Here is a 22,891-nt window from a genome sequence, read left to right as displayed (position 1 = left end):
CGGGGGGCCGGGAGGGGGACCCGATTTTCGGGATCCTCCCGGCCATTCCGGGAGGGTTGGCAACCCTGGCCTTAATATTAAGCATATTCTACAGATATTTCAAGCAGATAATATAGCATGGGGGGAGGACTTATTCAGACGCAGGTGCAAGGCCGACAGACTAGTTGAAAAAAAATCACTTTTCCGCCTTTTGAAGATTAAACCTATTCAATCAAAGTGATGATTTTTTGCAGTCGTTTTTACCTGTTTTTTTTTTTTATAATTTTTTGCTGATGGCAATTTAATCAAAAAACTTAAGCGAGTCGGCATAGGTGAATAAAGGCTAAAAAAACAGGTGAACACGCCAGGTTTGAATACTAAAGTCCGGCTTAATTGAATACCCTCCATACTATTCACCTAAAATTAAAGAGTGCAATGGGTGCGCTTGCTATGGGGACCAGCATTTAAATGGGCCCCATCGTCCAAGCAAGCAACCCTGTGCATTGTGCACTCCTTTGTTTTTGTTAAACATTTCAGTGCCAACATCTCTGTGAGAAAACAAAAAGAGGAATGTGGGGTTGTGAGCTGCTCTTAATTGAAAAATATACTTGTAAATAAAACTTGATATATATAATCCTATAGATTAGGATGAAAAAAAAATGATGGATTGGTTGATCTAGTACAAAAAGGATTTATTATCTAAAATTAGTACATAGCCAAAAATACAATTATAATAGTAAAATGCATTGCATATAAAAATTCATATCTCACCAGACCAAACTGGGGTGTGTGTATAGCCTGGAAAGTCCCAAAAAGTCCTGTATAGGGCTGGGGCGATGAAGCGTCCTGAATGAAGCTGGGAAGGTGAACCCAATTGGGGCAGTAGGGAGGGAGGACCAGATGTAGATATGAGGAGTGGCTCAAATTGGCACGATTTGCCGACTCCCTCCGCTAGATGTATTAAAGCGGGATGTGGTCCTCAACCTCTACCTTCCTGCTGAAGTTTGTAATCCAATAACGAACCAGTTGGGGATGGTAGTGCCCGACGGTGGTCTGTGGATGGCCCAGTGGAGCCCACAGGTGGTAGGGCTTGATTTGTGTCCCTGATGCGGCAGATGGTGGGGAGGACTAGATGGTGTTAGTCAGGAGCGGCCCAGAGTGGCACAAATAACCGTCTCCCTCCTCTCTGTGGCCCTTATTCTGATCTGTGCGGCCAGATCAGAATATGCGGCCAGGACCGTGCAGGCGAATCCCCGCCTTCCATACGGATCGCCACCTCCGTCCGTACGCGGATATGTGGCGGTCCGCATGAAAGTGGATGGGGATACGCCTCCTCCATCTTGGGAGCAGCCCCTGCATTCGATGGTCGCCGAACATCGAATGCAGGGCCGCACGCTCCCCCAGCGCCCGCCACCCTAGACCACACGGACACTTGTCCGTATGAAATCATGTATGGGGGCGGGCAGCTGACATCCGGCGATGTCAGATGCCCGCCCCCTACACATGCGTCACGGCTTCATTACCATGCATACGCCCTGCGTTTGCATGGGAACGCCCATGAAACGCGGGGCGTATGCATAGGGTAATGAGGCTAAGTAGCCCTTCACGCCCCTCTCCGCCCCCTGTGCGGCGTCTAAAGAATAGGTACGGCAAAACCGCCTGCACATGCGCAGAGTGACCTCTGCACATGCGCAGTCGGAAACCATCGGCGGTCCGACCGCATGCGGAAAAATACGCACCGATCAGAATAAGGGCCTGTGAGAGTTGTGCAAAATATCCGTTAAACATGTCAGCGTAAAAGAAGGGGTGTGGTATAGGGTTCCGACAGTCAGGATCGCGACAGTCATTAGCCTGACATCGGAATCCCGACTACCCGGACTCAGACAGCATGGCGAGCGCAAAAAAGCCCCTTGCGGGCTTGCTGCTCTCGCCACACTGCAGGCACGGTGGCTCGCTACACTCGCCACCTATTCTATTCTAGTCGGGCACCTGTCTGTCGGCGTTTTGACAGTCGGGATCCCAACGTCGGGTAAATGACTGTCGGGATCCCGACTGATAAGACCGCGTCCGGCACCCAAAAGAAGAATATATTTCCTATTTACAGTAAGGCATACCTCCCAACTTTTGACCTGAAGAAATAGGGACACTCGCGCGGGGCTTCCGAAAAGGGGGTGTGGTGTATGAAAATGAGGGCGCGGTTTATGCTAATTAGCCGCAACCTCATTTTCATACGAGAATAGACGCTGTGCGCATGCGCACAGCGTCTATTCTACTAGATTGGGGGGTCTCCCAACTGCCACCCCCGCAGCGGGACAATGCCTGCCGCGGGTGGGACAGCGGGACAGGACCCGAAAATCGGGACTGTCCCGCTGTAATCGTGACAGTTGGGAGGTATGAGTAAGGTATCATTAAAGGGAATTTTGATGAATAAATTGCTTGCCAATTTTCATAGCTGTTTTGACAATAACCAGGGTTATATGTCTACTGGACACTGGTTCAGACAAGGCAGTGGCCTGTCTGCCGAGGCAGGATTTCAATCATGAAAACTAACCCGGTACAGGTTGAGTATCCCGTATCCGTAGATCCCGTATCCGAATTATTCCAAAAAACGTGCTTTTTGGAACAATTTGAATCCCCCCCCCCAACCCTTTTTTTTTATACTTACCAAGTCCCCCGGAGTCCATGGCATGCCTTCAGCATCCTCTCCGGCGTCTCTAGCGGTCCCAGGAGTGCTTTGCGCGACGGCACCGGCGCGCCTGGGAACTCGCGCAATGCACTCTTGGGACCGCTGGAGACTCCTTAGACAGTGCTGAAGGGCTGCTGTGAAACCACCGGGCACCACCAGGGGACAGGTAAATTCCTTTATTCGGAATGCTTGTGGTCCCGAGCATTTCGTATAAGGGATACTCAACCTGTATTACTTTTTATAAATCTATTTAATATAATAGAATGATTTGGAAAGTCATTTCCATTTTGTTTACAAATATCGCCAAGTACTATTTGTTTTATGGACTTCCTTATATGGGTGTATTCAATGCGGCCGGTGAGGGGGTTAAACAGCGAGGATTGCAGAAAACCAGCGATCCTCGCTGTTTGACCCCCTCTCCAGCCGCTCGCCCTATTCAACGTTCTGGGTAAATCCTCGCCGGCGAGAATTCCCCAAAACAGCGAGACCCGGGGCTAATGCAGAAAAGCCGCTGTATTTAGCCGCAAGTCTTGCTGGTTCAGGAGCCGCATACGCAAATTCCCCCTCGCTCAAAAAACGGAGCAAGGGGGAATTGGCGTATGAGGGGGGTGCGTTGAATACTGACAGGGCGAGTGGTGACAGCGAGCAGGAATGCCCTGCTCGCTGTCGCCGCTCGCCCACGGCATTGAATACACCCCTATGAATCACAGTGAACTACTTGGTGGTTATGTAATGCAATTTTAATGGGATCTTTTAATGTATTTTTTGACGATATTTTTTAACAAAGGGGACATATTCTTTCAAATCTTTCTATTAGATTACCGGTAGTTATATTTATTAAACGTTTAAAAAAAAAGAAAGAAAAAAGATTATTGGGGTTTTTGACGCATTTCTGTATTCTCTGTTGCCCCTCCGCAGTGTCAGCGCTGCGGAGGGAATCCCTGCAAAAGCCTATGTGCTTCTTACCGCAGCGCTGTGTGAGGGACCCGTCATGGATCCTTCCCAGCATGCCCTGCAGCCAGCTCCGGTGCTCTGCGCAGACGGACTCACGGGTCACAGACCCGGAAGTCCAGTGCCAGAGCCACATCGCAAGGGACAGCTCTTATTGCAAGAGCTGTCCCTTGCGTTAATAATCGCATATGTTAGAGCATATGCGATCATTAACAATGGGGTATCCGGCGGAGGGGGCGTTAGAGGGCTGCAGATGTTAGAACATCCCGGCCTTAATGTTGGAAAGTATGATGTATCCAATCTGGTGGAGAACAGTGTCAGGGGTCCCCTTATAATTTTTTCTATGGGGCCCACCAAATTCTAGTTATGCCCCTACATATAATTATCTATATAAGGGTGTGGGGGTACCAATATTAATCTTGCCCCAGGGCAACTGGGATGAATTTATGCCACTGTAAGTGTAAGAAGTGAGTAATGGCCTTTAGACTTGGCAGTGACCAGATCATTCACTACTTTAGTCAGTGCTGCTTCTGTGGAGTCTTGGGAATGAAAGCCTGACTGAAGTGGGTCCTGTGAATTGTGAGAGTTAAGGCCCACACACACTGGGCGACTTCGAGCTGAAAGCAGCTCAGTTTCATTGTTTGAGCTGCTTTCAGCTGCAAAGCCACCCAGTGTGTATGGGCAGGTGATGAGCAGTGAGAGCTGATCTACGCCCCTGCATCATCACCAGCAGTCGCTGCTATGGAAAGCCGTTCACTGCAGTGAAAATCACTGGCCAGGGGTGTATGCACTGCACTGAGCGATTTTCAGTCCAGTGTGTATGGACCTTTAAGAAAGTGTGTGAGGAAAGCAGTGGCGTAACAATGGGCCACAGACCCCTTCGGTCGCGGGAGGCGCTGTGTAAGTGCATGGCTATTGTAATGGTGCCGCCGCTGCACAGAGGTCTGTGCTGTGGCCGGGACCCGCTTTGGTAGCGTCGGCAGTGCCCTCCCCCCGGCCGCCCATGCTCCCCCGTGCCTTACCCTTCCGCTTAGCAGCAGGGACCTGCAGATCTTGTCTGCAGTGCGGTCCCGGCTCCCCTCTTGGCTACTGGTGCTTTGGAAATGGAGCATCATAAAATGTCCGCTCCCATACAGCAGACAGTTGCTGTATGGGGGTGGACATTTTGTGATGGACCATTTTCATAGCAGAAGCAGGAGGGGAGCCAGGACCGCACCGCAGAGAAGATCTGCGGGTCCCTGTTGAGCGAAGGGGTAAGGCGGCACAAGGGGGGCATGGGCAGCCACGGGGGAGGGTTGCTAACTTTACTGGGGGGGGGGGCGCTGCGAAACAAGATGAACAGTGTCACTGAAATACAGCTGCCGAACATTTAAAATTTCCATAATTACAAGAAACTTGTTCTGTATCTATGGACACACGTGAAATATACTCCTGCATAATCTGCAATCCCTTGACAGACGCAGGATTTTTAGAGGGGGGTTTCCAGATGTAATCCAAAGTCTCCCACTCTTTAGTGCATTGGAGTAAGAACGGGTCTGGGGGAGCGGTAACAGATCTGTAAATTAGATTTTTTTATACACTGGATACAGTATAGAATAGGGTATTCATATTTAACAGTACAGATGGTCTATAGTATAGGCTGTTTCAAACATTTAAATAAGATAAGTGGTCAGGAAAAGGTTAAACATGACATAAATAAATAAATACACAGCTATAATAAAACCAGTACTGCACTAAGTTCATATTCTCCCACCTCATACTAAGACTCCTGTCTCTTCCTCCTGGCAGCTACTCTCTGGTCTATGGCGATGTTTGAGAACATAGAAAACTTGGTAGAAGAAGCTTCCTCAAGGCATGTGCAGCAGCTCTGCTCTGTCCCTTACACTGATGTGGTGGCAGCTCTATTGATCATATCATATCATATACCAGTGCTCTTGGTCTCGTTTATCATAATTTTTTTTTAAATTGAGTCTATATTTAGAAAATGTTTCACTTTTACAACACATAACATACATTTGACACACAAAAAAAAAACCATACCATACATCCAACAAATAGAGATTACTATAGCTCTTATCTAGGGATTTAACATAAAAACATGGTACATAACACTGCTAATTTAAGGCACTTGCCAAGAGGAGGAGGGTTTCTGTGCAACCAGAACTCCCCCTGCGTTTGCCTATGCTTGATTCCAAAATGTTACCAAGGAAAGGAAGTATCATACCTGTACTGTGACCAAACATACAGTTATACTGTACAACAGCGATAGACTGGTCCGCCGAATCGGCCCTGGCATTTGTGCATGCACGAGACCTCTGTCACGCGTGTGCCGGGCACGTGCGCACGCACACATGCACTGTGCATGCGCGTGTTGCCTCTCCCGGCTGCAGGAGAGAGGGGAATAGCGGCATGTGATGGACCTCAGCGACGCACAGAGAGAGCCGCCGGACCCGCCATAAGTCCAGCGCCTCTCTCTGTGCGCTGTTTGGGAGATTTGAAAGATTAAAATGGGCCCACCTGGCCATTGCCCCCTCTGGCATTTGCCAGAAGTGCCAGATGGCCAGTGCGGCCACTGCTGTACAAAGTCTCTGCCACCGCTCTGTAAAGTTATCTGTCTTGTGTATGGTCTAGTCTAGTGGCTTCACACATTATTCAGTGCACTACAGAAATCTTGTGGGGTTTATACTGTTGTCCGACGGCACAGTGGGAACTAAAAGTGGTCCTGGCGAAATGTCTAGCTGTGGTGTCATATAGGCGCCAGCAAATGAAATGTAGGCTGAACCAGCACCAAAATAGGCGGGATTAAAAACACTACACCTTTGTGGAAGCCGTTGGCAGTCTAGTAGCCCCCAGACCTTTAAGCTGCTGCGACAAACCACAAACCTCCCCATTTCAAATAATAACTCACCTGCCCCCACTGAGACCGAGCACAGAAACCCCAAAACCTCCATCAAGCAGACAGACATCTCCCCTATTACAAATATCAGAGGAGCCAAGAAACATCCCAGAAATTGTTACCAAGTACAGAATAATATATTATATTATTATTCTGCACTTTATGCTCATAACAGCCTTCCCCCGCACTCTCCATAAATAAAGCTGCACTGAGTTCTGCCATTGTGCATCGAATGCATTACTGGGAAGTGAACGGTTAACAAAGTTAATACACCAGTATAAGAGTGCGTGCCTGGGTTCGTTCCATTGTGTGTGAGTCGGGAGGAGAGGAAAATCGATTCTGCGCTGGAGGGAAGGGCAGATGTAATGAACCAGACATGATTTCCATGTCCTCACATTTATGTTGGATTAGGAGGAAGCGTTTCCGGCTGCTGTTATCTGTGGGTGATTTACAGACATGTGTAGAACTTTCTGTGCCCACATACTGTATAACTTTAGTGTCTCTTGTATAATAGCTTCATGCTCTGAGAATAGCTAATTCCTAGCGGTGGTTATAATTGTATAAAAGCTAGTATAGCAGGTGTTTCCCTATTCCTAGTACAAGCACATATCATCTCACTATGCTGGTTACAGCTCGGGTTCCAACATAGTTGTTAGCAGGACTGCAAATTAAATGTTCCGAGCTCTGGTGCTCTCAAGGAGCATAGACAATTGGTAGTCTTTGTGGATGGACTCTGTCATGCGTATCGGCATCCAATCAGATTTCATGCTGCTATGCAGGAAGGGGTGTGGCCACACAATAGTTGGTGCATGGCTCCACCTCCTTGGCTGGCCTAGGTCTACTGACAGGACCTAGCTTGGGTACAATGTAATGGTCCCCCTTCTGTTGGGTCCCCTGTGACCCATGTTGCTAATTCACAACACACCCAGAAGTGATACTCGGTGCCAGCTAAGAACAGGTTCTCCCCAATATAAAGGTATACATGGCAAATAAAAGTGTTCCTAAGCTGCACACAGGAGTTTGGTCCGACCCTTCTTCAGATGTACAAGCAATACCATTGTATGGATGGTGGCCCTCTATAATACATTTTGATACCCCAATGGATATTTTTTGGAGAAACCGCCTGTCTTGGATGTAAACCCACCATAATGGTAGTGATTAACCCTGATGAGTTCTTATCTATATGGAAACTCCAGCTCTCACCAGGGATAGACTGAATGACTGTGGGAAAGCCAGTCAGGAGGTCATTATCTGAGGGAGAAACAGAATAATCTATAAGCACAGCCTGTTGCAGAGTATCTGGCAGGCAGGTTTGTGTCCGATCGAGTGCTCACCTGTCAATGTCAGGTGCAAGTGTATTTCTATGGATGCGGTTTTATAAAATTGCCCTTTGAGAAGCAATGATATACCAATGCTTTATTTATAGGCTGTGTAGGAAGCAGTAAAGCGAGGAGCACATTTCATGGAATGAACTTTCAATTTATTATGTCTGGTAAATAACATTTGTCTCCTAGACCCCTGGCTGCAGGTACAGGAGGAGCTGCAAAACAGGCAACCAGGACTTGCTGCCACAGGGGCTGCTGGGATTTGGAGGAGAATGGGTAAGAATAGAGCAGTAGGTGCGGCAGACTGTTGGGGATTGGAGGATAATGGGTATGACTAAAGAGGTAGCAGTGGCAGGCTGCTGGGGATTGGAGGAGAATGGGTAAGAGTAGAGCAGTAGGTGTGGCAGACTGCTGGGGATTGGAGGAGAATGAATATGACTAAAGAGGTAGCAGTGGCAGGCTGCTGGGGATTGGAGGAGATTAGGGTAGGATAGAGCAGTAGCAGTGGCAGGCTGCTGGGGATTGGAGGAGAATGGGTAAGAATAGAGCAGTAGGTGTGGCAGGCTGTTGTGGATTACAGGATAATGGGTATGACTAAAGAGTTAGCAGTGGCAGGCTGCTGGGGATTGCTGGATAATGGATATGACTAAAGAGGTAGCAGTGGCAGGCTGCAGGGGATTGGAGGAGATTAGGGTAGCATAGATCAGTAGCAGTGGCAGGCTGCTGGGGATTGGAGGAGATTAGGGTAGGATAGACCAGGAGCAGTGGCAGGCTGCTGGGGATTGGAGGAGATTAGGGTAGGATAGAGCAGTAACAGTGGGAGGCTGCTGGGGATTGGAGGAGAATGGGTAAGAGTAGAACAGTAGGTGTGGCAGACTGCTGGGGATTGGAGGAGAATGGATATGACTAAAGAGGTAGCAGTGGCAGGCTGCTGGGGATTGGAGGAGATTAGGGTAGGATTGAGCAGTAGCAGTGGCAGGCTGCTGGGGATTGGAGGAGAATGGGTAAGAATAGAGCAGTAGGTGTGGCAGGCTGTTGTGGATTACAGGATAATGGGTATGACTAAAGAGGTAGCAGTGGCAGGCTGCTGGGGATTGGTGGATAATGGATATGACTAAAGAGGTAGCAGTGGCAGGCTGCAGGGGATTGGAGGAGATTAGGGTAGCATAGATCAGTAGCAGTGGCAGGCTGCTGGGGATTGGAGGAGATTAGGGTAGGATAGACCAGTAGCAGTGGCAGGCTGCTGGGGATTGGAGGAGATTAGGGTAGGATAGAGCAGTAACAGTGGGAGGCTGCTGGGGATTGGAGGAGAATAGGTAAGAGTAGAGCAGTAGGTGTGTCAGACTGCTGGGGATTGGAGGATAATGGATATAACTAAAGAGGTAGCAGTAGCAGGCTACTGGGGATAGGAGGAGATTAGGGTAGGATAGAGCAGTAGCAGTGGGAGGGAAATGGATATGACTAGAGCGGTAGCAGTGGCAGGCTGCTGGGAAAATGGATGAGAAAGGGAAAGAATAGATTTAGCAGTGGCAGGCTGCTTGAGTTGAACCCAATGGGAGAGAGCATACAAAGTACCCTGGCCTCCCCAGGATTCTGGTGGTGATTAAATATGATGGATGTCCTTTTGCCCCAACCATGGTCCCATCACAGCGGAATTGTGGGTGGCAGAGAGTTGAACTGATGACCTATAGCTTCCTATTGACAAATAAGGTCACTAGACTGTCCACGTAACACCGGGTGCCGGACGTTGTCCCGACAGTCGGGATCCCTACAGTCATTTACCCAACATCGGGATCCCCACTGTCAAAATGCTGACGACGTTGGGCTAATGACTGTTGGCGTCCCGACTATCAGAACAATATACCACACCCGTAACACTGACATTTGCAGAGGCTGCTTGCACAGATGCTAATGGGGCCACACAATAGTTTTGTTAGCCACGAGAGGAGCAACGGGTAGATTATTCAAGGGAAAAATGGGCCTAAGGGTCCTGTACTCTGGACTTGGACCGTAGGAATGTTAGGGACCCATCTGATGAGGACACCTGGTCATGGTAGATGGTGGATGGGTCAATTTTTTGGACCAAACATTATGCAAATAACCTCATTTGTATTCCATGTTAACCCCTTCCCGACATTTGACGTACATTTACGTCATGGTCGGGAAGTACTTCCCGACACATGGCGTAAATGTACGTCATGGCTTGTAACTGTCACCGCGTCTATAGACGCGGTGACAGTTTCAACATGTCTGCTGTCCCTGACAGCAGACATGTCCCTGCATGCCCAGGGGGGGCTGCGATGCCGCCCCCCCGTCGGCGATCGCTGTGATTGGCTGTTCAGTGTGAACAGCCAATTACAGCGTTTTCTGTGTCACCGGCGAATAACGTTCGCCGGTGACACGCGATCGGAGGTGATTGGTGCTGTAAAGTACAGCACCAATCACCGCGGGGTGTAAGGGTGACACTGGTGTCACCCCACCTCACCCCGCCCGCCCCCAAAGGCCGTGATTGGTTCGTCGGACCGACGGACCAATCACAGCCAAGGAGGGAGATTTAAACTAACGGTGACTGCACTGCAGACGCCATTCCGGTCTGGAATTGCGTGCAGTGCGGTCACCGTGCCTAGCTGCCGCAGTATACTGACCTGAACTGAGCAAAATACTTACCTGATCACTGCTTCATTACTGCTTGTAGTGTGCTGGATGCTTCCTGGATCCTGTTACTACTTGTGACTTCCTGTGAACTTGTGCTGCTGCAGTGTAATAGCGTTAGATAGAGAGAGATAGAGAGAGAGAGATAGAGAGAGATAGTGTCAGAGAGTGCTATATTTTGTGCTGCTGCAGTGTGATATAGTTATAGATAGAGAGATAGAGAGAGAGAGATAGAGAGAGATAGAGAGATAGTGACAGATTGTGCTATATATTTTTTATATAACTGACTGCTGCCCCCCCTTTTGTGCTGATCAGTATAAATTAACTGATCAGCAACTTTTTGGGGGCGCAGGGTTTTTTTTATATATATATATACCTGTCAGTGCTGCTGCTGCAGTGTTATAGAGTGATAGATAGTGAGAGATAGAGAGATAGAGAGATAGAGAGAGATAGTGACAGAGAGTGATAGAGACTGCTATATTTTGTGTCTGCTGCCCCCATTTTGTGCACCCCCAGCAACTTTTTGGGGGTGCAGGGGTTATTTTTCATATATATAACTGTCAGTGCTGCTGCTGCAGTGTCATAGAGTGATAGATAGTGAGAGATAGAGAGAGATAGTGACAGAGAGTGATAGAGAGTGCTAAATTTTGTGTCTGCTGCCCCCGCCTTTTGTGCTGATCACTATATCTGAGGTGATCAGCAACTTTTTGGGGGTGCAGAGGTTTTTTTTTTTTATATATACCTGCCAGTTGCTGCCAGTTGCACTGTCAGTTGCACCAAAGGTTGTGCACCTGCTGCCCCTCACTGGTAATCAGTGTCGCATCACTGATCACCTTTTTTTTTTTTGAGGCTGCTGTGGGGTCTTTTTTTAATTTTTTTTTTACACACACTGTGATTTTGTGGGTGTCCTGTGGCCACTGTGCGCTGATCAGTGACGTACATCACTGATCAGCTTTTTCGGCACAGGGTTGATCTTTTTTTTTTTTTTTGATCAAATTCCTGTTGCCTTTGAGCACTGTTCAGTGACGGACGTAACTGACCAACATCTGTGCTCAATTTTTGGCGCAGGACCTTTTTTTTTTTTTTTTTAACCCCTTCAATTTTTTTTTTTTAACCCCTTCAATTTTTTTTTTTTTAACCCCTTCAATTTTTTTTTTTTTGTATAAAGTATTTTTTTTTTCTGCACTACATACACACTACACACTACATACCCCCCGGGTTGAAATAAAGTTTGTACCCCCCCCTACACTATACACGTGTTGAAACATTTCACTACCAGTAACACAAAAATAAAAATGGCATCCCAAATGTCATCCCAAATGTCATCCCAGTCATCCAGAAGAATGTATTCAGCGGAGGAGGCATATGCCATGCTTGCCTCTGACTCTGACACAGCCAGTGATGCAAGCGGGGAATTTGAAGGCTTCGTCTTAAGCTCCTCTTCCTCCTCTAGTGATGAGGGACCCCCTCAAAGACGCCCCCGTAGAGCAGCTGAGACCCCCCCCCAATAATTGATCTCGTATGGACCCCACCACCAGACAATTTTGAGCCCCAGGTTCCTGAGTTTTTGGCCATGCCAGGAATCCAATTTGATTCCACAGGTCTCAGAGAAATTGACTTTTTCAAATTATTTTTCTCTGATGATTTTATAAATTTAATGGTGGACCAAACTAATTTATATGCCCAGCAGTTTATTGCTCAAAACCCCACGTCATCATTTGCTAGGTGGACCCCTGTAGATGCAGTAGAGATGATGACGTTTTGGGGTCTGGTGTTTCATATGGGCATAGTAAAAAAGCCAGAAATTAGGCAATATTGGAGTACAGATGTTCTGTACAGCACCCCATTTTACCGTATGGCCATGCCCCGGGCTCGATTTGAGACGATCCTTAAATTTTTGCATTACAACGATAATGCACAGTGCCCACCCAGAGATGATCCCACCTTTGACCGGCTATTCAAAGTCAGGCCGGTCATTGATCATTTCAGTGCCAAATTTGAAGAGATGTACATCCCAGATAAATTCATTTGCATAGACGAGTCCCTTATACATTTTAAAGGAAGGGTTAAATTCCGCCAGTACCTTCCCAGTAAGAGGGCAAGGTATGGCATAAAAATGTATAAGCTGTGTGAAAGCACCTCAGGGTACACCCACAGGTTTAGGGTATATGAAGGGAAGGATTCAAGAATTGAACTGCCAGAATGCCCCCCCTCCCTCGTAGGTGTTAGTGGAAAAATTGTCTGGGATTTAGTGCACCCCTTCCTGGATAAAGGTTATCACCTCTATGTGGATAACTTTTACACCAGCATCCCCCTGTTTAAGGCCCTTGGTTCAAGAGGTACAGCAGCTTGCGGTACTGTGCGCAAGAACCAAAGAGGTCTCCCAAAAACGCACATTGCCCAAGTAATGAGAAGGGGTGAAAGCAGGGGAATATGCACCGAAAATATGTTGTTGGTCAAATATAAGGACAAGAGGGATGTCCTTATACTGACAACAATTCACGGAGACAGTACCACCTCCGTCCCTGTACGAGGTACCAGTACCCACACCTCAAAACCTAATTGTATCCTGGATTACAATAGGTACATGGGCGGAGTGGATCTTTCAGATCAGGTACTGAAGCCGTACAGTGCCCTGCGGAAAACAAAAATCTGGTACAAGAAGCTCGCCGTGTATATCATCCAGATGGCACTGTATAACGCTTACGTGCTATTCCGTTCTACCGGCCAGAGGGGGACATTTATGCACTTTCAAGAGGAAGTCATAAAGGGCCTAGTATTTGGGAACCAGCAGGCAGAGGGCCCCAGTACTTCTAGTACTGGCCCCCGTATTGTACCAGGGCAGCATTTTCCTGATGAAATCCCCTCCACTGGAAAAAAGGGCAGGACACAAAAAAGGTGCAAAGTTTGCTATAAAAAGGGAATAAGAAAGCAAACTATTTTCCAGTGTGACACTTGCCCCGACAAACCCGGCCTATGTATAAAGGAGTGTTTTAAAATATACCACACATCTATGGATTTTTAGGTTCATCATTTCACCGTGCTTCGGGGGTCTTGCTAATGCCACATAGCACCCACCATTCATTCCACCAGAATCTGAGCCGCAAAATCCAAAAATCACTCCTTCCCTTCTGAGTCCTGCCATGCACCCAACTGGTATTTTTTGGTCACATGTGAGGCATTGCCGTACTCGGGAGAAATTGGGGCACAGATTTTGGGGTGCTTTTTCTCCTTCATACCTTCTGAAAATGAAAAATTTTGAGCCAGAACTGCATTTTTGTGTAAAAAAATGTAATTTTTCATTTTCACTGCCCAGTTGTATCAAAATTGGTGAAACCCCTGGGGGTTTGAAATGTACACTATACCCCTAGATGAATTCCCTGAGGGGTGTAGTTTGCAAAATGGGGTCACTTGTGGGGGGGTTCCACTGTATTGGTGCTTTGGGGGTCTTGCTAATGCGACATAGCACCCACCAACATTCCACCAGAATTTGTGCTGCAAAATCCAAATATCACTCCTTCCCTTCTGAGTCCTGCCACTTTTTGGTCACACATGAGGCATTGCCATACTCGGGAGAAATTGGGGCACAGATTTTGGGGTGCTTTTTCTCCTTCATACCTTCTGAAAATGAAAAATTTTGAGCCAGAACTGCATTTTTGTGTAAAAAAATGTAATTTTTCATTTTCACTGCCCAGTTGTATCAAAATTGGTGAAACCCCTGGGGGTTTGAAATGTACACTATACCCCTAGATGAATTCCCTGAGGGGTGTAGTTTGCAAAATGGGGTCACTTGTGGGGGGGTTCCACTGTATTGGTGCTTTGGGGGTCTTGCTAATGCGACATAGCACCCACCAACATTCCACCAGAATTTGTGCTGCAAAATCCAAATATCACTCCTTCCCTTCTGAGTCCTGACACTTTTTGGTCACACATGAGGCATTGCCGTACTCGGGAGAAATTGGGGCACAGATTTTGGGGTGCTTTTTCTCCTTCATACCTTCTGAAAATGAAAAATTTTGAGCCAGAACTGCATTTTTGTGTAAAAAAATGTAATTTTTCATTTTCACTGCCCAGTTGTATCAAAATTGGTGAAACCCCTGGGGGTTTGAAATGTACACTATACCCCTAGATGAATTCCCTGAGGGGTGTAGTTTGCAAAATGGGGTCACTTGTGGGGGGGTTCCACTGTATTGGTGCTTTGGGGGTCTTGCTAATGCGACATAGCACCCACCAACATTCCACCACCAAAAATCACTCCTTCCCTTCTGAGTCCTGCCATGCACCCAACGGGTATTTTTTGGTCACATATGAGGCATTGCCATACTCGGGAGAAATTGGGGCACAGATTTTGGGGTGCTTTTTCTCCTTCATACCTTATGAAAATGAAAAATTTTGAGCCAGAACTGCATTTTTGTGTAAAAAAATGTAATTTTTCATTTTCACTGCCCAGTTGTATCAAAATTGGTGAAACCCCTGGGGGTTTGAAATGTACACTATACCCCTAGATGAATTCCCTGAGGGGTGTAGTTTGCAAAATGGGGTCACTTGTGGGGGGTTTCCACTGTATTGGTGCTTGGGGGGTCTTGCTAATGCAACATAGCACCCACCAACATTCCACCAGAATCTGAGCTGCAAAATCCAAAAATCACTCCTTCCTTTCTGAGTCCTGCCATGCACCCAAATGGTATTTTTTGGTCACATGTGAGGCATTGCCGTACTCGGGAGAAATTGGGGCACAGATTTTGGGGTGCTTTGTCTCCTTCATTCCTTGTGAAAATGAAAAATTTTGAGCCAGAACTGCATTTTTGTGTAAAAAATGTAATTTTGCATTTGCACAGCCCAGTTGTATCAAAATTGGTGAAACCCCTGGGGGTTTGAAATGTACACTATACCCCTAGATGAATTCCCTGAGGGGTGTAGTTTGCAAAATGGGGTCACTTGTGGGGGGGTTCCACTGTATTGGTGCTTGGGGGGTCTTGCTAATGCGACATAGCGCCCACCAAAATTCCACCAGAATCTGAGCTGCAAAATCCAAAAATCACTCCTTCCCTTCTGAGTCCTGCCATGCGCCCAAATGGTATTTTTTGGTCACATATGAGGCATTGCCATACTCGGGAGAAATTGGGGCACAGATTTTGGGGTGCTTTTTCTCCTTCATACCTTATGAAAATGAAAAATTTTGAGCCAGAACTGCATTTTTCTGTAAAAAAATGTAATTTTTCATTTTCACTGCCCAGTTGTATCAAAATTGGTGAAACCCCTGGGGGTTTGAAATGTACACTATACCCCTAGATGAATTCCCTGAGGGGTGTAGTTTGCAAAATGGGGTCACTTGTGGGGGGGTTCCACTGTATTGGTGCTTTGGGGGTCTTGCTAATGCGACATAGCACCCACCAACATTCCACCACCAAAAATCACTCCTTCCCTTCTGAGTCCTGCCATGCACCCAACTGGTATTTTTTGGTCACATATGAGGCATTGCCATACTCGGGAGAAATTGGGGCACAGATTTTGGGGTGCTTTTTCTCCTTCATACCTTCTGAAAATGAAAAATTTTGAGCAAGAACTGCATTTTTGTGTAAAAAAATGTAATTTTTCATTTTCACTGCCCAGTTGTATCAAAATTGGTGAAACCCCTGGGGGTTTGAAATGTACACTATACCCCTAGATGAATTCCCTGAGGGGTGTAGTTTGCAAAATGGGGTCACTTGTGGGGGGGTTCCACTGTATTGGTGCTTGGGGGGTCTTGCTAATGCGACATAGCACCCACCAAAATTCCACCAGAATCTGAGCTGCAAAATCCAAAAATCACTCCTTCCCTTCTGAGTCCTGCCATGCGCCCAAATGGTATTTTTTGGTCACATGTGAGGCATTGCCGTACTCGGGAGAAATTGGGGCACAGATTTTGGGGTGCTTTTTCTCCTTCATACCTTCTGAAAATGAAAAATTTTGAGCCAGAACTGCATTTTTGTGTAAAAAAATGTAATTTTTCATTTTCACTGCCCAGTTGTATCAAAATTGGTGAAACCCCTGGGGGTTTGAAATGTACACTATACCCCTAGATGAATTCCCTGAGGGGTGTAGTTTGCAAAATGGGGTCACTTGTGGGGGGGGTTCCACTGTATTGGTGCTTTGGGGGTCTTGCTAATGCGACATAGCACCCACCAACATTCCACCACCAAAAATCACTCCTTCCCTTCTGAGTCCTGCCATGCTCCCAACTGGTATTTTTTGGTCACATATGAGGCATTGCCATACTCGGGAGAATTTGGGGCACAGATTTTGGGGTGCTTTTTCTCCTTCATACCTTATGAAAATGAAAAATTTTGAGCCAGAACTGCATTTTTCTGTAAAAAAATGTAATTTTTCATTTTCACTGCCCAGTTGTATCAAAATTGGTGAAACCCCTGGGGGTTTGAAATGTACACTATACCCCTAGATGAATTCCCTGAGGGGTATAGTTTGCAAAATGGGGTCACTTGTGGGGGGGTTCCACTGTATTGGTGCTTGGGGGGTCTTGCTAATGCAACATAGCACCCACCAACATTCCACCAGAATCTGAGCTGCAAAATCCAAAAATCACTCCTTCCTTTCTGAGTCCTGCCATGCACCCAAATGGTATTTTTTGGTCACATGTGAGGCATTGCCGTACTCGGGAGAAATTGGGGCACAGATTTTGGGGTGCTTTTTCTCCTTCATACCTTCTGAAAATGAAAAATTTTGAGCCAGAACTGCATTTTTGTGTAAAAAAATTAATTTTTCATTTTCACTGCCCAGTTGTACCACAATTGGTGAAACCCCTGGGGGTTTGAAATGTACACTATACCCCTAGATCAGGGGTTCCCAAACTGTGCGCCGCGGCTCCCTGGGGTGCCGCAGCACGTTGACAGGGGTGCCGCGGCTAGTGCACACACTAAGGCAGCCGCATGTCCTTTCCACTGTGCACCGCAATGCAAGTGGGGACTCGGAGTGACCGAGTGAGCGGCAAGACGAAAGGGGGCAGGGGGAGCGGAGTCAGTCGGCGGCAGGGGGAGAGTAGGAGGGATGAGGAGGAGGCGGCTTATGCACTGGGGGTCTGGAGTCAGGACTTGCTATGCTGGGCGCACGGCTGTATGTGCCCCGGGCTCCAGGGCAGGAGGCTGTGCTGCAGGTCGGGGCAGGAGGCTGTGCTGCAGGCTGGGGCTGCTCGCTCCGTGCAGGAAGCTGGGACTTGCCCTGTCCCTGTGCACTGTGACTGCAGCAGGCCGAACGCTGGCTGCCTGCTCTCTGCAAGGGCCTGGCTGCCTGCCAAATCACACTATCCGCAGCATGCTTGGAGCAGCCTCTTCCATCTCACTGGGCTGCTAGGTACAGGGAGGGCAGAGGGGTCTCACAGGTACAGGGAGGGCAAAGGGGTCTAACAGATACAGGGTGTAGAGGGGTCTGACAGGTACAGGGAAGGCAGAGGGGACTGACAGGTACAGGGAGGGCAGAGGGGTCTGACAGGTACAGGGAGGACTCTGACAGGTACAGGGTGCAGAGGGGTCTGACAGGTGCAAGGAGGGCAGAGGGGTCTCACAGGTACAGGGAGGGCAGAGGGGTCTAACAGATACAGGGTGCAGAGGGGTCTGACAGGTACAGGGAGGGCAGAGGGGTCTGACAGGTACAGGGAGGGCAGAGGGGACTGACAGGTACAGGGAGGGCAGAGGGGTCTGACTGGTACAGGGAGGGCAGAGGGGTCTGATGGGTACAGGGAGGGCAGAGGGGTCTGACGGGTACAGGGAGGGCAGAGGGGACTGACAGGTACAGGGAGGGCAGAGGGGTCTGACGGGTACAGGGAGGGCAGAGGGGTCTGACGGGTACAGGGAGGGCAGAGGGGTCTGACGGGTGCAGGGGGGGCAGAGGGTTCTGACGGGTACAAGGAGGGCAGAGGGGTCTGACGGGTACAGGGAGGGCAGAGGGGTCTGACGGGTACAGGGAGGGCAGAGGGGTCTGACAGGTACAGGGAGGGCAGAGGGGTCTGCTAGTTACAGAGAGAGGGCAGAGGGGTCTGCTGGGTAAAGAGAAAAGGCAGAGGGGTCTGCTGGGTACAGGGAGAGAGGGCAGAGGGGTCTGCTGGGTACAGAGAGAGGGCAGAGGGGACTACTGGGTACAGAGAGAGGGCAGAGGGTTCTGCTGGGTACAGAAAGAGATGGGAGAGGGGTCTGCGGGGTACAGAGAGAAAGAGGGAAGAGGGTTCTGCAGGGTACAGAGAGAGAGGGCAGAGGGGTCTGCTGGGTACAGAGAGAGATGGGAGAGGGGTCTGCGGGGTACAGAGAGAAAGAGGGTTCTGCAGGGTACAGAGAGAGAGGGCAGAGGGGTCTGTGGGGTACAGAGAGAAAGGGCAGAGGGGTCTGTGGGGTACAGAGAGAGAGAGAGAGGGCAGAGGGGTCTGCGGGGTACAGAGAGAGAGGGCAGAGGGGTCTGCGGGGTACAGAGAGAAAGGGCAGAGGGGTCTGTGGGGTACAGAGAGAGAGAGGGCAGAGGGGTCTGCGGGGTACAGAGAGAGAGGGCAGAGGGGTCTGTGGGGTACAGAGAGAGAGGGCAGAGGGGTCTGCAGGGTACAGAGAGGGCAGAGGGGTCTGCATACACACATAATGCCCCGATAGAATTACTCTCTGCTTGCAGGCAGGGGGAAAATCATTAGATCGTGACACACAGCTGATGGGGATTGATCTGGGCAGGGTGGCGTTTACCTGCTGCAGGTCTGAATCTGGCTTTTGGTGCATGGCCCTGATAGAAAGCATGGGCTGTGATTTTTTTTTTAAAGTGGGTCCAGGTGACCAGGGTGCCTTGAAAAAGTCATGGAGACCCAAAGGGTGCCTCGGACTGAAAAAGTTTGGGAACCACTGCCCTAGATGAATTCCCTGAGGGGTGTTGTTTGCAAAATGGGGTCACTTGTGGGGGGGTTCCTAAATTTTAGCATCTTATGGTGCCTAGAAACCTACATGGTGCCTAAAAAATAATCTCATAAAAAGGAGGCTCCAAAATCAAGTAGGTGCTCCTTCTATTATGAAGCCTGTGGTTTGGTCAACGTGCACACTAGGGCCACATATAGGATATTTATGAAAACAAAAGAATTGGGGGAATCAATTTTTAGTCACATTTCTCTAGTAAAATGTACTGTGTTCCTTAGAAAAATGTATTAAAATTGCAAATCTGCAAAAAAAAATGAAATTTTGAAATTTCACCTACACTTTGTTTTAATTCCTGTGAAACACCTAAAGGGTTAACAAACTTCCAAAATGCTGTTTTGAATACTGTGAGGGGTGCAGTTTTTGAAATGGTATCATTTATGGGGGTGTCTCACATACAAGTCCCTCAAAGTCACATCAGAACTGAACTGGTCCCTAAAAAAAATCAGTGTTTGAAATTTTCTTGAAAATTTGAGAATTTGCTATTCATATTGTAAGCCTCCTAGTGTCCAAAAAAATTAAAAGGAAGTTGAAATAATGATGGAAACATAAAGTAGACATATGGTCTATGTTAGTTATTAACTATTTTGAGTGGTATGATTATTTGTCTCACAAGCAGAAAATTTAACATTTTGCAAATTGCAAAATTTTCCATTTTTTCACGACATTTTGGTATTTTTCACAAAAAAACACAGACTGTATCGACCCAAATTTACCACTAATTTGAAGTACAATGTGTCACGAAAAAACAATCTCAAAATCACTGGGATAAGTAAAAGCAAAAAAAAGTTATCCCCACTTAAGTGATACATGTCAGATTTGAAAAAAGGGCTCTGTCAGGAACGCAAAAACTGGCTCTGTCAGGAAGGGGTTAAATGGCAGAAGTTTATTATAATTTTTATGAATCCAGTATTCTTAGTGGTCAGAGTGTCCACCATTATATGGGATCACTTTACTTCTCACTGATCTCTTATCGGAGACCGTGTCCCATCGATTTAAATGGATTAGCTGCAAATTCTAATAAATATGACCGTGTAGAGCTGCATCTTTAAGGGAGTTTTTTGGGCATTATCTAAATAGTTTCACAAGTCAATAGAAATGGCATATGTCATAGAAGGATGCGCCCATCACATTTTCCCAAACCAATTATCAGGGCTACAGATGCTTTAGCAACTCTGAGAGCCTTGTCACCGAGGTTCGACACCTCTCATCTCCCTCTAATTGTGCCCTAAGTGCACAGAGGTAGAGAGGATATTGAGCGGGCATCAGCGCACTTGCTCAGTGACACAGAAATCCTATCTATGGCAAAGCAAAAAAAAAAAAGAGGGAATAATAGGAGAGAAGGAAGCCAGCGGACTATATAGTACTAAGAACACCATCATTACTGAAACATGGCTTAGAAATCCAATATGGAATTCAGCACAGCTTCCCAATCCATCACACATGACTATCGCTGCATTTGTAAGATCATTTTTACTTTATATCCAAGACCTATGCTTGAGGGTGAGATGATGCAGAAACACTGCTAGTTACTCTTCTGCTGGCTCGTACACATCGGCATTGAAAAATGTCACTAGATCAAGGCAAATGAAAGACAAAATCTGTCAGGGATTGCGGTACTCACTGTAATTGCACTGTCCGTGCACGTCACTTACCGGCCCGCTGGTGCACTCTGTATCGCAGAATGACCGCTGGAGGTGTTTGGCATTATGGGCCTTATTCTGGTTGGTGCGGCCGGGCCGTACGCGTACGTTCCGGGGTTTTTCATGATCTGCGCATGCGTACAATCGCCAATGCGCAGGCGCGAACACTCCACAACGCTTACGGACGGGTCTCTCCGTGCGAAAAAACCTGTACGCGAGAGTACGGGCATTGGGGGCGGCATAGGGGCGTGTTGAGGGGAGCAGCCGAAATAATGAGGGAAAATGGGCGTAAACATGGGCGTACACGGGGGTGTGCACCAAAAATGAACGGTGCTACTACCGCACGATCGCCTAAAGCACCGTTCATTTCGGACACAAAACAGGCGGCCGCCAACCGCCACCTCAGACCACCCCTACAGATACCGCATGCCAGCGTGCGCCTGGGTTTGATAATTTACGCTGATTACTACTCAAACACATACACCTGAATGTAATAAGCAATGCTGCAGTCTATTAAGTCCAAACCATGATTTCACTACCTGCAAGCCACACACAGCACTCAAACACATTGGAAGCTTATCTTTCTATACTTCTCTACATTTAAAGGTTTGTTTAATTTAAGGTAAGAATCTTTTTAAGACCTGCTTATATATGCTAAGATAGGTATTTGTTAAACAGTTATACACATTCACTACGTGCTTTCATAGACTTTACACAGTAGCACACTCAATCTACACAAGTCGACATGTGTCAACGTGTTCACTCTAATACAAACATAGGTTTTGTATTTATGATACAATAACATAAACCACATCTAACACCTACAAAGGATGTTTCAGCAATGTTTTAAGCCCATGCCCACTATTTTGCACATTAATTAATTCAATCAATTAATTAATTTTCATAATTATAGTTGAAAGGCAAGATTTGCAGGTCCATATATGTGAAGGGTATGCCAGCGTACACGGACGTACGCTCACTCTCACGAGCGGTGACATAAGCTGAGTTTTCTATTGAAAACAATAGGGACCCGTCCGTGCAAGCTGGCGTACGCTCAGATAGCCGCAAGAAGTCGGTGGGAAGACAGACGAGAGACGTCCGTAAACGGTGGCGTACGCTCTGTTGTACGCCAGTTGTCGGAGTGTAAGGGCTGGTCCGTCCGTGTACGTTGGCGTACGCTCAATTCTACGCCACTCCCCTTCGACGTTGTTTCTGGCCGTACGTATGCGGCTGAGTTGTGGGTGGACTTAACCCCAACGGCCGCGTACGGAGAGCGTACGCTAATAGTGAACGTACGCACGTTTGGCCGCTCCGATCAGAATAACCTCCTATGTCCCTGTGTCTATTCCAACTACAGCCATGATAAATAATACAATTACTAGAGCTGCCACCACATCATGCAGTGTAAGGGACAGAGCAGAGCTGCTGCACAGGTCCAGTTGTAGCAGCTTCTTCTACCAAGTTTGCTATGTGTGTGTGTGAATCTGTATTCTCATTCAGTGCACTGGACCAGAGAGCAGCTGCCAGGAAGAAGAGACAGGAGCCTGACCATGAGGTGGGAGAATGTGAGCTTAGAAAGTGCAGTACTGGTTCTATTATGTTTGTGTATTTATTTATTATGGTATGTTTAACCTTTTCATGACCACTTTTTTATATTATTTAAATGTTTGATACAGCCACTATATAGACCAGTGGTCACCAACCTTAATTGGGCATGAGCTACTCGAGACAAAATTAACCCCCTGAAGAGCTACTAAAAATAATAATAAATAAATAATCTGCCATACTGTAATGCTTATGACACATAATAACACACACCGTAATGC

The 22,891-nt window shown here is 47.4% G+C and overlaps 1 protein-coding gene across 1 annotated transcript in view; it reads right to left on the bottom strand.

Annotated features, from left to right (window-relative positions):
- CACNG3 (calcium voltage-gated channel auxiliary subunit gamma 3) overlaps positions 1 to 22,891 on the bottom strand; it is a 111,820-nt gene that overhangs the window by 14,166 nt on the left and 74,763 nt on the right. The window lies entirely within an intron of this gene.

The sequence above is a fragment of the Crinia signifera genome, chromosome 7 (assembly GCF_055691185.1).
Source record: "Crinia signifera chromosome 7, ASM5569118v1, whole genome shotgun sequence".
NCBI lineage: Eukaryota > Metazoa > Chordata > Amphibia > Anura > Myobatrachidae > Crinia > Crinia signifera.
Note: the sequence above shows the minus strand (reverse complement) of the source record. Positions and strands in the feature narration are given on the sequence as shown.